Genomic DNA, 14,049 nt, shown 5'->3' with positions numbered 1-14,049 from the left:
TTAAAAGCAAAGAAATAAAGCAAATAAATGTTAGCAACTTTTGAAAAATAAAATCTGATTTTTTAAAATCAGATTTTAAATGTTTCTTTAAATGTTTTGCAAAAGTGTATTACATAGTTCAAAAATATAATCATCAGCATAATTTCTAAATATATGTTATTTTACTTGCGGTAAAATGAAAGATAAAGGTCTGATAATTAACCTACCTCTGAAAGTACAAAAACCAAAAAGTTCTTGGGAAAAAAATGCAAAACGATACAAAAATATAACCCTTCCCAAAAAATATCCTAAAAGGGGGAACATTCACACAAAACCTAAACGTATCACACACACATTTCAGCTACTCAGATTTTTAACATTAAATTAAACATTGTCCATACAGAGTGATACTGATTACTTTTTCCGTTCCATTGATAAATAGCAAATTCAAAAGCCTACAGCAAAATGCATCAAGACTTCAAGTCCAGAACAGCTTCCAACAAAGCTAAATCAACTTTTTGGCAGTGCTCCAAGCTCAATAAATTTAAACTTCTTCATATAAATTAATAAACTCTGGATTTTCAATATATAAATCAACATTATATGAACACTTTTACTTGATGATTCTATATGTTGCAACACGTCAGCAAATTGTTTGAATAAATCACTTAGTAAAGTTCATGGTTAGTACGCCATGTGATCAAAGTCCATGACTAAACAATACTTATGAATCCAGCCATGGACTAATCAATTAAGACAAGCCATCACAAGTAAAGTAATGGGGATATTTGCCAAATCCTACAACAACTGAAATATCCTCTCAGAGAAACATGTCTTCTCAAACCCTCTCTGGGTAGAGTAAACTAATTAGATAGTACCCTATCTTTAACTAGTTGACTAACTATTCGAAATGCACAACCCTCCAGTAGAAATTATACAAACTGTAGTTAGGCTCAGAAGGCTTCTCTCCACAAGTTACAAAAACAAGAGAGAAGAAAGTGTCCCTGAAGCTATACTGTCAATATATCACATCACAGCCACTTCAGGATTATTTGATAACCAACCTCAAAGGAATTAGGGTCCATTATGTTCATCCCTTAATTTAAATTAAGGGGTCAAAGACTTACCAAGTTAAGAGATAGGTGTCTATTCAATAGGACTCTTAGCTGTGGTGCTATAGTGCTATACCAGTGATGGCGAACCTTTTAGAGACCGAGTGCCCAAACTGTAACCCAAAACCCACTTATTTATCATAAAGTGCCAGGACTGCATCAGCATTGTGGTGCCCTCAGGGGGATGGGGGGGCATGGCCCACTGGGTGGGCATGGCTGCAGTGGTCATGGCAGACTGGGTGAGCATGGCTGGGGCCAGTCCCTCGCCATCTCCAGGGCATTCCCGGAGAGGGCCAGTGCCACTTGCTTGCTCACTTTCTGCCCCATCACTTCCAAACGCCATGTGCTCGCTACTCTGGCGAACCCTGCTGGGGCAACAGCACACATGCCCACAGAGAGGGCTCTGAGTGCTGCCTCTGGCACGCGTGCCATAGGTTCACCACCACTGTGCTATACCCTGCGCACCCATGCTGCAGCTCATCTTCTGCCTCCAATGAACTCCACGAGGAAACTGCTGGTGTAATCATCTCATACACTTCCTCCAAGCCAAGAAGGAAGCACTGAATTCAGGCACATGTCACCCATCATACAATGCAGACATACAAAATATACTTTGAGACTTTTGCTGGCCAGGCCTGGGCATCTGTTCACATTATGTCAGAACTTTAAACCAAAACCGAAACATCACCAAGCTAGAGAGGGTTTGAGTTTGTAGATTTATTTGTAGATTTAGACTTTTAAAAGGGTGCCTATGTGAACTAATCACCTTAATCTGATCTCTGCTGGAAAAGCTCGTTCTGGATCTTTTCCCAACATCGACTCTATACTCAATAGCATAATGCATCATTCCTGCCAAAGAAGAAATGGGATGCTTCGTGTGAAACACCCCTAACGTGCGAGACAATGATCACTTAGTATCAGCAGCACCTCCTTAGACTACACAATCCTTTCCACAACCTCAGCCCTGGCTTCCTCCTTCTCCTCTGGCCACGTGTCTTCCTTCAGAATCATTATGTTTTATTACAAGTTGTGGGGGGGAGAGGGACACCCATTTGGAAACCCAGCTGCATCTACTATATTCTCTGGAGTCCCAGCCCAAAAGGTTTTGTGCACAAGCCAGAAGAGCAAAAGCAATTCAGACACCCCCCCTTCTCTCAGCTCCCTTCTTAAATACGCAAATAGAAGAACAAAAAACACAAAGAGGAAATATTCAGAATAAGGAATGATGTAAGATCCAATGATGTGTTTCTGGCTGCACAAGGCCATTCTGAATAAGGCTGGCAAAGAGCTATACAAGCCTCATTCACAGATGCGAACCGACATCACTTTTTATAAGCAAACAAGGTATTTGGACAAAAGCACCCCCCCTTAGTCTTCTTTTTATGTTTGTGGGAGGGGGTAGTAACTGGGAAATCATAAATGAAGGTGCCATTTCTTCAGAGATGAGTTTCCAGAATTAAATTAGTTTGGGGGTCCAAGTCACATTCTGCACATTCTAACTCATAAGATTTTGAGGTTATTTCACAATGATAGAAATGGCATTCTGCACATATTCAAATCATCTTTCAACATAGTTTAACATGAATGGAAACCATCAGGAGTTACCAGAACGATAGGCAGTGTGGAAAAGTGGAAAAGTAAATTGCAAACCACTTTGATACTGTTGCCCCAAAAAAGAAAAAAAAACCAAACCCTGAACATGCTATTAAGTCACAAAGAGACAAGCTCAACTAAGAGATGGTTTACTTTAACCAGTGGTACAAAAACTTGCTTTGAAAAGAGTTTTGACATGCATAAAGGAAGAGATACCCGTAACAAGACCCAAAGATCTAGCAAAACTTATATGTATAGTAAAAAAAAAAAAAATCCCTGTGAAATACAGCTAAATTTAATCATTTAACCTTATGGATCTTTTTTTTTTCACTCTGAGATAGACCCAGCTCAGCTTCTTTGTTTCTCACTCTTTTTCACAGGCAATACAAATTTTGGAGCAGCCAGCATCTTCTCCTGGCTGATTAGAAATTCTGTCATGATAAAAAGAAGGAAGTAGAGTGTGCTGCTGCTGCTGCCGCTGCTACTTTCTCGTTTCAAACACAGCTTAAATTAGGCAGTAACAAAGCAACATTCTGCAGGCTTTGTTAATTGGAAAAGATACACCAGAATTGCTTGGGAAAAGATACATCACCATTCATTTTCAGATACAAGTATGAAAAATAAAAGGTCAGGCAACGCAGGTCAGTGAAATTGGGAAAGCACTAGCAGGATTTTTTTTTTCCAATTTAGGTCGCTCAACCTTTTTCATTACCAAAAATGAGAGCTTTGACATTTCAGTCATAAGTAGTATTGGAAAAACACAAATTACTTTGACTGCTGGATGCCTTCACGGTTATTCAACATGCTAATATTCTTCCACAAAGCATAGATTGTCAAAGGAAAGTGGTGCCAGGAAAATCTCTATCAATTCCACCAGCTCAGTTTTTGTAAAAAGCAGGCATCCAACCCCCACTATGCGGATCTGTTCCTTTATGACATTGCCTGGGAGTAAAGAAAGGGGGGGAAAAATAGAAAAGCATCTGTAGTTTCCACAATACTGCACATTGTAGTAAGCCCTGGTTCAATCCAAAGCTGGACCAATTATATGGTGGCTTAGGATAATGCAAAAACCTTGTCACTTATTCCATCACTCCTGTTCAATAATTTCTAATACTTCATTTCAAAAGTTCTTTGAAATGCCAAGGGAATTTCTTAAGTGGGTCAGTTTCCATCATGTAACTCAAAGCAATTAATGCTTGTAACTAGATCCAACAACCAGCTGCTTTGTGCACAGAATTTGGAATATAGTTTTGGGTATCACAAAAGTTATCCCATCTGGATCAAGAAGAAATCCATGTTACACAGGGAACGAGGACAGGTGCCTACTCCAACAGGAAAAGTGTTAACTGACTCAGATGAACTCTGGTAATAAATAAGCCATCACTAGATCAGTGGTTAAGCTTTAGTTTCCCTATAAAGCAAAACCCTATTGGTTTTAAAACCAGAGGACAAAACCATGGTTTTAAAACCAATAAGGTTTTGCATGAACACACTGAAGTTTAGCCACTGATTTAAAGAAAAAATATCTTTTAAAAATACCTTCAAAAAAAGGGGGGGAAATGGATCCAGGAAACTACAGACCTATCAGTCTGACCTCAATACCTGGAAAGATTCTGGAAAAGATAATCAAGCAACGAATCAGCAAACACCTAGAGCAGACATGTCAAACTCGCGATGTCACGTGACGTTGCACAACGTATCAGGACTGTTTTGCCATTGCTGGCAATGGGGTGGGTGCGGCTTCCGCGTGATGCGTACGGCCCACGGGCAGGCAGTTTTTGACACCCCTGACTTAGAGACAAACAAAGTCATAACCAAACCCAACATGGGTTTGTCAAAAACAGATCATGCCAGACAAATCTTATTGCATTCTTTGACCAGGTGACAAAATTAGTGGACCAGAGGAATGCTGTGGATATAATTTACTTGGATTTCAGTAAGGCATTTGATAAAGTAGACCACAACCTACTACTTGATAAGATAGAAAAATGTGGGTTAGACAGCATCACCATCAGATGGATTCGTAGCTGGCTGACCGACCGTACTCAGCGTATGGTCCTCAATGGAACTGCATCTACATAGAGGGAAGTGTGTAGTGGGGTGCCCCAGGGCTCTGTTCTGGGCCCAGTGCTCTTCAACATCTTCATCAACGATTTGGACGAGGGGATAGATGGGGAACTCATCAAATTGCAGATGATCCTAAGCTGGCAGGAATAGCCAGCACTCCAGAAGATAGGCTTAAGTATATTGGGCGCTATTTAACAAAATGAAATTCAATGGTGAAAAAAGTAATGTTCTACATTTAGGCAAGAAAAAACAAATGCACAGGTACAGTATAAGTGGTACCTTGCTCAATAGTAGTAACTGTGAGAGGGATCTCGGAGTCTTAGTGGACAATCACTTAAATATGAGCCAGCAGTGTGCTGCAACTGCCAAAAAAGCTAACACAGTGCTAGGCTGCATTAAGAGAGGGATAGAATCAAGATCACATAAAGTATATTAATACCACTTTATAACGCCTTGGTAAGGCCACACTTGGAATACTGCATCCAGTTTTGGTCACGATGTAAAAAAGATGTTGAGACTCTAGAAAGAGTACAGAGAAGAGCAACAAAAATGATTAGGGGACTGGGAGGCTAAAACATATAAGGAATGGTTGCTGGAATTGAGTATGTCTAGTTTAATGAAGAGAAGGATGAGGAGTGACATAATAGCAGTGTTCCAATATCTCAGGGGCTGCCACAAAGAAGATGGAGTCAAGCTATTCTCCAAGGCACATGAAGACAGGACAAGAAGCAATGGATGGAAACTAATCAAAGAGAGAAGCAACCTAGAGCTAAGGAGAAATTTCCTGACAATTAATCAGTGGAACAACCTGCCTCAGAAGCTGTGAATGCTCCAAAACTGTAAGTTTTTAAAAAGAGACTGGTGGACATTTTTCTGAAATGATGTAGGGTTTCCTGCCTGAGCAGGGGGTTGGACTAGATGACCTCCAAGGTCCCTTCCAACCTATTGTTGTTGTTGTTATTTCTAAGTGAAGCCTTTCTGGATTTTAATGACTTGCCATGCACTTACTTGTCAGCAGTTATCCAGATTTCAGGAGTTTTCTTTTTCCCAGCTTTATGTGGATATCATGAAGCTCAAACTAGGCCCTCTGGCATGAAAAACCCCAACTTAATCTGTTCTTCTTCCTGCCCCTTTTAATGATTTTGGCAACAATGCCAGCATTTTTATTTTCATATAGCTTCTCTTGTAGAAGAGTTCTTCTCTGGCTGATATCCTACACCTCTTAGCATGTTGTATAACAAATGCTTTCAGCATTTTTCCTTGGCCAGCTACCCAGGAGTATCTAGAAATGCCTTTCAGATGCATTTGCTGCCTTTTTCAAGACAAAACTGTCACCCATCTGTTATAGTAAACAGAAACCATCTTGACATTTTTATTTTCAGATTTACTTGACTTTACAGATTTACTTTACTTTTTTACTTTCAGAGTTACTTTACAAAATTACTTTCTATTTTATTTATTACTTTTTTACTCTTTATTTTTACTTTCTGAGTGTAGAGTTTGTAATCTATGAATATTTGTTTATACTCGTCTGAGATTTATTCAATAAAGCCATAGTTTTAAGCAATAGGTGAAGCTCTTCCTAGGTTATTGACTCTAGAATAGCATGATGTATAACTATTGTGGTTTGTAAAGCACTATTATGTCTTTTTGACTTAACATATGTGATTCTAGCCAACTCTGTCTTATTCAACAGGTGATGGGTTAAGCAAATCAGATCTAACAATTTTATGCATGGATATCATGCAAACTTTATCTCCAAATACAGTTCAAAGGTCTACCCACTCTCAGTCATAGATATTATTAAAAGTTTCAGACCTGGTTCAAACCTCACAGTAAGTCATAATTTGTTTGATAACAGATGACCCGATATTACAATGAGTTATGTTTACACCGTACACTGTCATAAGTCATGGATCCAAATCATAATGGCTGGGTTCATATAACGTGCTAGGTCAAAATAATTAGTACAACACATGAGCCCAGATCTATGAATCACATTTATAACACTTTTTTATAAGACATAATGAGCACCAAGTAACCAATCATACCTTAACCTGGCACCTTACGCAAATCAGGCCCATGCAATTATTTAATGGCTCAATGTTTGATTATGTTAACTGAGTAAACTGTAGTTTAACAAGTGTATCATAGAAACCTTGCTCTAATTCCTCAAGATCCTTTCTGTCTCAAAGTTCAGTAACTATACAGATTACACACATCCTGGAAATTCGTAGGCTCTTGTCAAGGCCTTTGGATTTTCCATATATTTAAAGAGCATGTTGAAAACACCAATTTATTTTGAGGTGGCAGATCCCCATAAAGGAGAAACAAACAAAGTTACATGAGCAGGAGCTATGCAGCAATGAACAAAAAATAGTCAGATGCAGACATGCATGAGTAATGAAAGACTTTGATAACAATACATCATATATCACTATATGTTTTATCACTGTTACATCATAATACATAATACAATCCTCTAGAACAGGAACAGATACAGGATCTGACAGAGGTCAGGATGAAAGTAGGCAGAGGAAATACTACCTTTATCTCTCAATCTACTTCCAAGAGTACCCATCTATTTTAACATATTACAGAGTAGGTTAGGACTGAGAAACTGGGGTCCCAAAATCACCCAGAGAGTTTCATGATCAAGTGTGGATTTCAACCTGGGTTTTCCCAGTTCTACTTCATTACAGTATACTTCCCTGGCTCTTCTGCCTCATCAAATGCATGACATTACAGACGTTAGCTCATTATTATTTCCATTTAAAGAATAATTCCCTCTGTTGCATAGTTAATTCTTCCTCTTTTTTTTTTTGCCTAATTTTACAAGAAAGCGTCTAGCTGGATAAAACTGCAAAACCAAGAGTGTTGCAAGTACAGACCAGAAGTAAATGCAATTTTGTCAGCTTCCTTCAAGGCACTTTTTTTTTCTTGCTGGATATGCCTCTCTACTCCAATAGTACTTGTGCTTTGACAAAACTAGCATGCTGAAGATTTTAAAAAGGAACTATTGTAACTCTACTGGGGACAAAATCTCCACCTCAAAGTTTTTGAGAATTGATACATCCCTCTTCTAAAACAGACTGACCTCAGAAGCCACTTAAAAAAAACCTTTTTCAATGTCAATTGGAAGCATAATGTTGTTTGTACACTCTACACAAATAAATGCCAATGGATATAATCTATAGAGTTTTCATACTGTATTACAAAGTTAAATTCACAAAAAGGTATCAAGAATAACAACAAATTAACTTCTTCAATATTTAAAGAAATACTGAGATTCCTTAGCATACATGGATTGGCAAAATACATAAAAAAAAGCTTGTGCCAAATGCTATGAAGGATCCAAGTTGACACTCAAAAGGGGAAGCAATCTGTGGACTAAACATCACATCAATCTTTTTACCCAGCATCAATTGAAAATGTGGATCTAATGAGAAAAAACATTAGTTTCTTATATATACCATGTTATAGGATGACAGTTTTAAGATCCTTAAATTTTTCTGAAGCAAAAGTGACCACTCTGTCTCTATCTCAGGGCCACTGAGATGTGAATGCTGTCAATATGCAGTTTCTCTTAATCATTCAAGAAATAACAAGGAAAGCCCCAAGCCTCACTGCTTCCAGCGCACTACAAATATGAAGTACAATTCTTTTGTGCACTTTTACTTGAAATCAGTGCCACTAAGATCAGTCATGCTTGTTTGGGAGTAAAGGTGCCTATAGAATAGGATCTCTTCCCTTGACCAGATTTTAATAACCGACAAGGCTCGCAGGTTTTCCACCCAGATTCAAAGGGGGAAATTATTTTCCCGGCTGTTCCAGGTTTTCCCGACCGCTTTTCCTCTTTCACCCCTGCTTGCAAATGAGATGCAGATCTTTGCTCGGAACAAACCAAGCAGTAGGAAGCGAATGGCCGCCTGGAAGGCAATAACTTTAAGCGGAGCCCGGATCTCACTGGATTGTACACTTTTCAAAACCCTGCAGGGGCTACACGCCGTCCCGTTTTGACGAAAGCCTGGTGCCGGAGAAAGCCGGGCACTTATTCGCAGGTTCCCTGGTCCTTTCGCACATCCCCTCGCAGGGGGGACAGCGACTCTCTCGCGAAGCTCGCCAGCGGCCCCACTCCGCTTCGAACAATGGATCAGCTGCTGCAGAGACAGGGCGATTTCCTACGAACCATTCCGAGCCCTTTCCCCCTCTCGGGCTGAACAAAATAAAAGCCCATCTAAAAATCGCGACGGGATGGGGGACCCCACCGCTTCCCCCTCGCTGCCCGCTGAGCCTGCCTGGCGCATGGCTGGAAAAAGGAGGCTAGGGGGGGGAAAAAAAGAGAGAAGGGCCGACGGAACCCCCCGTTTTCCGCCTCCATTTGGGCTGTCTGCGCCGCGCTGGACCGGGATGGGGAGGGGAGGCAAAGCCCACTCGGTCCGCACTCACCAGCACCACGGCGAATCTCTCCTCCAGCTCTCCCGGCTCGGGCATCGGGAGCTTGAGGGGTAGGTTGTGCGCCCTGAAGTCCGTCTGCTGAGAGTCCATGCTCCCCGCATTGCCCATGGCGACGGCCCTTCCTCGAGGAAGGGGAGCGGAGGAGATCGGTCCACCTCTCCGCCCGGGTTTCTCCCGCCGCGTTTCAGCTCCAAACCGCCGCTCTTCCACCCAGCTCCGCGCGCTGCAGCGGAGTCCTTCTCGGGCTGCTCCGGTACTCCTTCCCCGCCCAGTCAGCCGCGCTCTCTCCTCTCCTCGTTCCCCCCAGCGCCCCACGCGCGCAACCCCCCAAAATTTAAGAATCAGAGCCGCGGGGAGGCAAGGCGCACAGATCTCTGTCTCCCTCTAGGACCGGCCTTGGAAATGCCCGCCCTCCGCCTCCTCCCCAGCACAATCGGACTCCCTTTCTTCCAGCGCTGGTGTGGCGGGGAAGCCGGGATCTTAGCGGCAGCATGTTGCATGCTTTTCACTCCAAGCAGCCCGGGCTGGAAGACGCATGGCTGGGGCGGAGCGGTCCTCCTTTCCAAGCCCGTTGATGGTCTCTGGACGGTCGGCTGCAGCCAGAGCCGGGCTGGCCCCCCTCACCCGGCGCAGCGCCTACCAAGCGCGACCCGCAGAGGAGAACCAGCCGCCACACTCCACAGACACCGCGCACCGCAGCACAAAGCCCCCTCTGCTTCAGACGCCTCCTCCGGAGCTTCTCCACGCCCCTGCCCCGGGGAGAGCTGGGAAGCGTAGTCCTAGTCTTTACCAGTAGACCGCATCTGTCGACACGCCAGACTTTCTTTACCTTCTCCCTCCGAACATAAATGTAATGAAATGCTTTCGGGTTTGGTTTGGTTGTTAAGTAGCAGACTCGACTTCTGCCATTTGCAAGCAGAAATACGATTTGCATTACGCTGATGAAAATGAGCTTTGGGATCTAGGCGTGAACAGAAGAGCATCTTTTACACAAAAGATTGAGGTGTCCTGTTTTGAGATGCTGGCTGAAGACAGCAGAGCTTTAGCCGAGGTTTGTGTCCCAAAAAAAAAACAAATTCCTGGATTCACCCAATAAACAAAGCCATCAGTCCTGGTTTACAAATAAACTACCTTTTGGTTTAGCATACTGTGTGAATCGGTCACAGCAGGTGGGGAAAGGACAGCCAATTTATTCTTATATATTTGTTCAAATTCTGCCAGCAGTTTACAAGATCGTCAAACTACATTAAAACATACAAAATAATAAAAATGAATAATTGTAATCATAATGGCCGAAAAAAGGTACCATTTGTAAGATTTTTGCTACATAGTTGTCAAAAAGCCTTGACTGGCCTTGAAATCAAGAGTAGTAGGGATACACTCGATTGCTCACCTAACTTTCACTATTATTTCTCTCCCGTCCCCGCCCCAGGAAATATTTTTCATGGTGTAATATCTCCTTCTTTTCATATCCTACAACAAGTATTAAAAAAGAAAATACAAGGAAAAATTCCTAGCCAGCTCATAAAAAAACCAAGGATGTATGCCTTATTCTACAGTTCCACAGAACTAAACCTGCTTTGTCATCCAGTGGATATTTATGTGGAATCTGCACTAGATGATGTTTTATATAATGTTTTTTTAAAGAGTACCCATATCTTTATTTTTTAAGAATACAGCTTATTAAGTAATATTGAAATGGCAGCTGTGAGTAGGATTGAGCTGAGCTTTCTTGCTGGAATTCATTGAAATTGTAGACTGGTTTTCATAGAAGCATAAAAAACTGAGGGCAGAAAAAGTCCCAGCGGTGCATCAAGTCTGCCTTTTGAGGTTTTTTGTTTTTCTTTTCTAATTGATTTATTTTTATTATTTTTATTTTATTATTTCACTTAGAGATATTTGTGATCCCAATCAGTAAATCTTTTTTCTTTCCTTGCCTTCGCTGATCTGGTTGCTTGGCCTTGTTTATCAAAGAGCAGAACCAGAGAAAGGTCTCCTTGGAAGGCCTGCTATTCTTCGGGGTAAAATGGAGCCATCGTTATATTTACAATGGTGTAGGGTTTCCTGCCTGAGCAGTGGGTTGGACTCGATGACCTCTAAGGTCCCTTCCAACTTTATTATTATTATTATTATTATTATTATTATTATTATTATTATTATTATTATTATTATTATTATTATTATTATTATTATGGATCATCGCACAGTCAGCCAGATGTTCAGACTGGATTTGGCATTTTGTCTACCTATCGAGTCCTTTCCCAGGACCTGGGATAGGCAGATGTGCATGTTTGATATATTATTATTATTATTATTATTATTATTATTATTATTATTATTATTATTATTATTATTATTATTATTATTATTATTATTATCTAACATTCATTGTACTGGATTTTAATGACTGTTTCTTTATGACTTTATTCCTTCCTTATATACACATCCCTTTTGAGCTTGTGACATTGACATCATACAAAAAGGTAGAACTTGCTTTATAACACTGTGCCCCATCTTACCAATTCTGATCTCCACAGAGGATGTTTGTAACGTCTGCCACCAGATGAAAATCCTGACATATTTTGGTGGAGCCTTCCTAATCATTTCCCCATATACTGAGGTTATATCACATTTTCTAATCAATACTGGTAGCCCTTGAGTTACCACCATAACTGAGCCCTGCAATTATAGTCGTAAGTTGTGATGGTTGTAAATCCGGTCACCATGGGACCAAATCTGCTTTTTATAACCTTTTTTGCTGAGAGTGTTAAGTGAACACTGCATTCGTTAAGCCAACCCATTGTTTGTTTTGGATTATTATTTTTTTCCTGAAAACCAGAAATAAACACTGTTTTTTGAAAAAAAAATGTAAATCATGGTCACATGACCATGGGGGGGTGCTGCAAATGGACATAAATGTGGGCTGATTGCTGAGCAGCCAAAATGTGATCATATAAGGGGGGGGCAGGAGGCAGGGGGAGCGATGTTAGAACTTCAAAACTAGGTTGATAGTAGCTTTTGGGGAAAGAGATGGTTCTTTCAGAACTTTTGAGTGGTCAATAAGCAACCAGTTGTAAGGAGGACTACTTGTATGGCTTTTGAAAGTGCTGTTGTGAAACTACAGGAGTCGGAATCCAGCAAAATGGAAATATGTGGTTTGGGAAAGGCTGTCCTGGTTCATGCTTTGGCTTCAGATTCTGCAATGGTCATTCATTGTTCTTTCTATGTAGTCCAAGCAAAGGCTTTGAACCATTACAGATTCAAGTCCTTCACTTACAACAGTTCACTTAGTGACCATTCAAAATTACAACGGCACTGAAAAAAGTGACTTATGACAGTTTTTCAGACTTACAGCTTAGCAGCATCTCCATAATCAAAATTCAGATGGCTTGGCAACTGGTTCATATTTATGACCGTTGTTCTGTCCGAAGGTCATGTGACCACTTTTTGCAACCTTCTGACAAGCAAAGTCAATGGAGAAGCCAGATTCACTTAACAACTGTGTTACTAACTTAACTGTAGCGATTCACTTAACAACTGAGGCAAGAAAGGTTGTGAAAGAGGGCAAAACTCACTTAACAAATGTCTCACTTAACAACAGAAATTTGGGACTGAATTGTGGTCATAAGTTGAGGACTATCTATATTTATAACCGAGAACACACAGGCAAGAAAGATGAATGTTTCTTATGGTAAAGCAGCACAATACTTTGTCTTGAATAGAATTTGGAATAAAGTGGAAAGTAAGAACCAATGTGCCCTTATTTAAGGAAAAAGCATTTTTAATTTATCTGATAAAGTATCATTGTTCTTGCTAAGGACAAAACTGCAGAGGACAAAACATCTTAACACCTCATTATTATATTTATTAGTCACACCAGATTAAAATATTTCTAATAGCTCTGTTAATTAAATCAATATATCTGTTATTAGGTTTTTTTCCACCTTTTTTTTTTTATAAATTCAAGGCAGCAATCATACCTAATGGCCCCACCTGTTATTTTCTCCACAATACAACCCTGGGATGTGGGGTGGGCTGAGAGAAAGCAATGGGCCCCAAATTGTCCAACATCTTAGCCTTACATCAAACTGACACTCTGATACAGGCAAGAGAATTTTCTAATTCCTATTGAACAGTAGATCCCAGATCTCTTTTGTATAATGTGTACCCTTAAAGCAGGGGTATCAAACTGCCAGCCCGCAGGCCGGTTGCGTCATGCGGAGGCCGCATCCACCCTTGCTCCGGCAATGCGAAAAAAAGTTGTGATACATTGTGACACGTCATGTGAAGCAGCAAGTTTGACACCCGTGCCTTAAAATGATTGCAAAAAAGGAAACGTCCAATGTTTGGTCTTCTGTCTGAACTCACATACAGGTAGTCATTGACTTACAACCACAAATGACCCCAAAATTTCCATTGTTAAGTGAGTTTTGCCCCACTTTATGACCTTTCTTGCCACAGTTGTTAAGTGAATCACTGCAGTTGTTTAGTAACATGGTTATTAAGTAAATCTGGCTTCACCATTGACTCTGTTTGTCAAAAGGTCGCAAAAGGAAATCACATGATCCTAGCTAGAGGAACGAGGAATAGAAACTTAAGCAGATGCAATGGAGATGTTGCTATAAAAACAGTTTTTATTTTTGCTTTGTGCCTATTCCTGCCCTCTTCATTGCTTCTTGGAGGACTGATATCTGTATAGATAGTCTGCTCAATTAATTAGCCATTAGCTGTGGTTCAGAAGACACCCTGGATTGTTAAGATAACTTACAGCGGGCTGTAAAAATATGCAGATTTCATATCTGAGTACCAGCAGTTAAATATTTAGAAGCTGCATCACATT

The sequence above is a fragment of the Protobothrops mucrosquamatus genome, unplaced genomic scaffold (genome assembly GCF_001527695.2).
Source record: "Protobothrops mucrosquamatus isolate PMUCROS unplaced genomic scaffold, P.Mucros_1.0 scaffold_87, whole genome shotgun sequence".
NCBI lineage: Eukaryota > Metazoa > Chordata > Lepidosauria > Squamata > Viperidae > Protobothrops > Protobothrops mucrosquamatus.
This window is presented reverse-complemented; position numbering follows the sequence as displayed.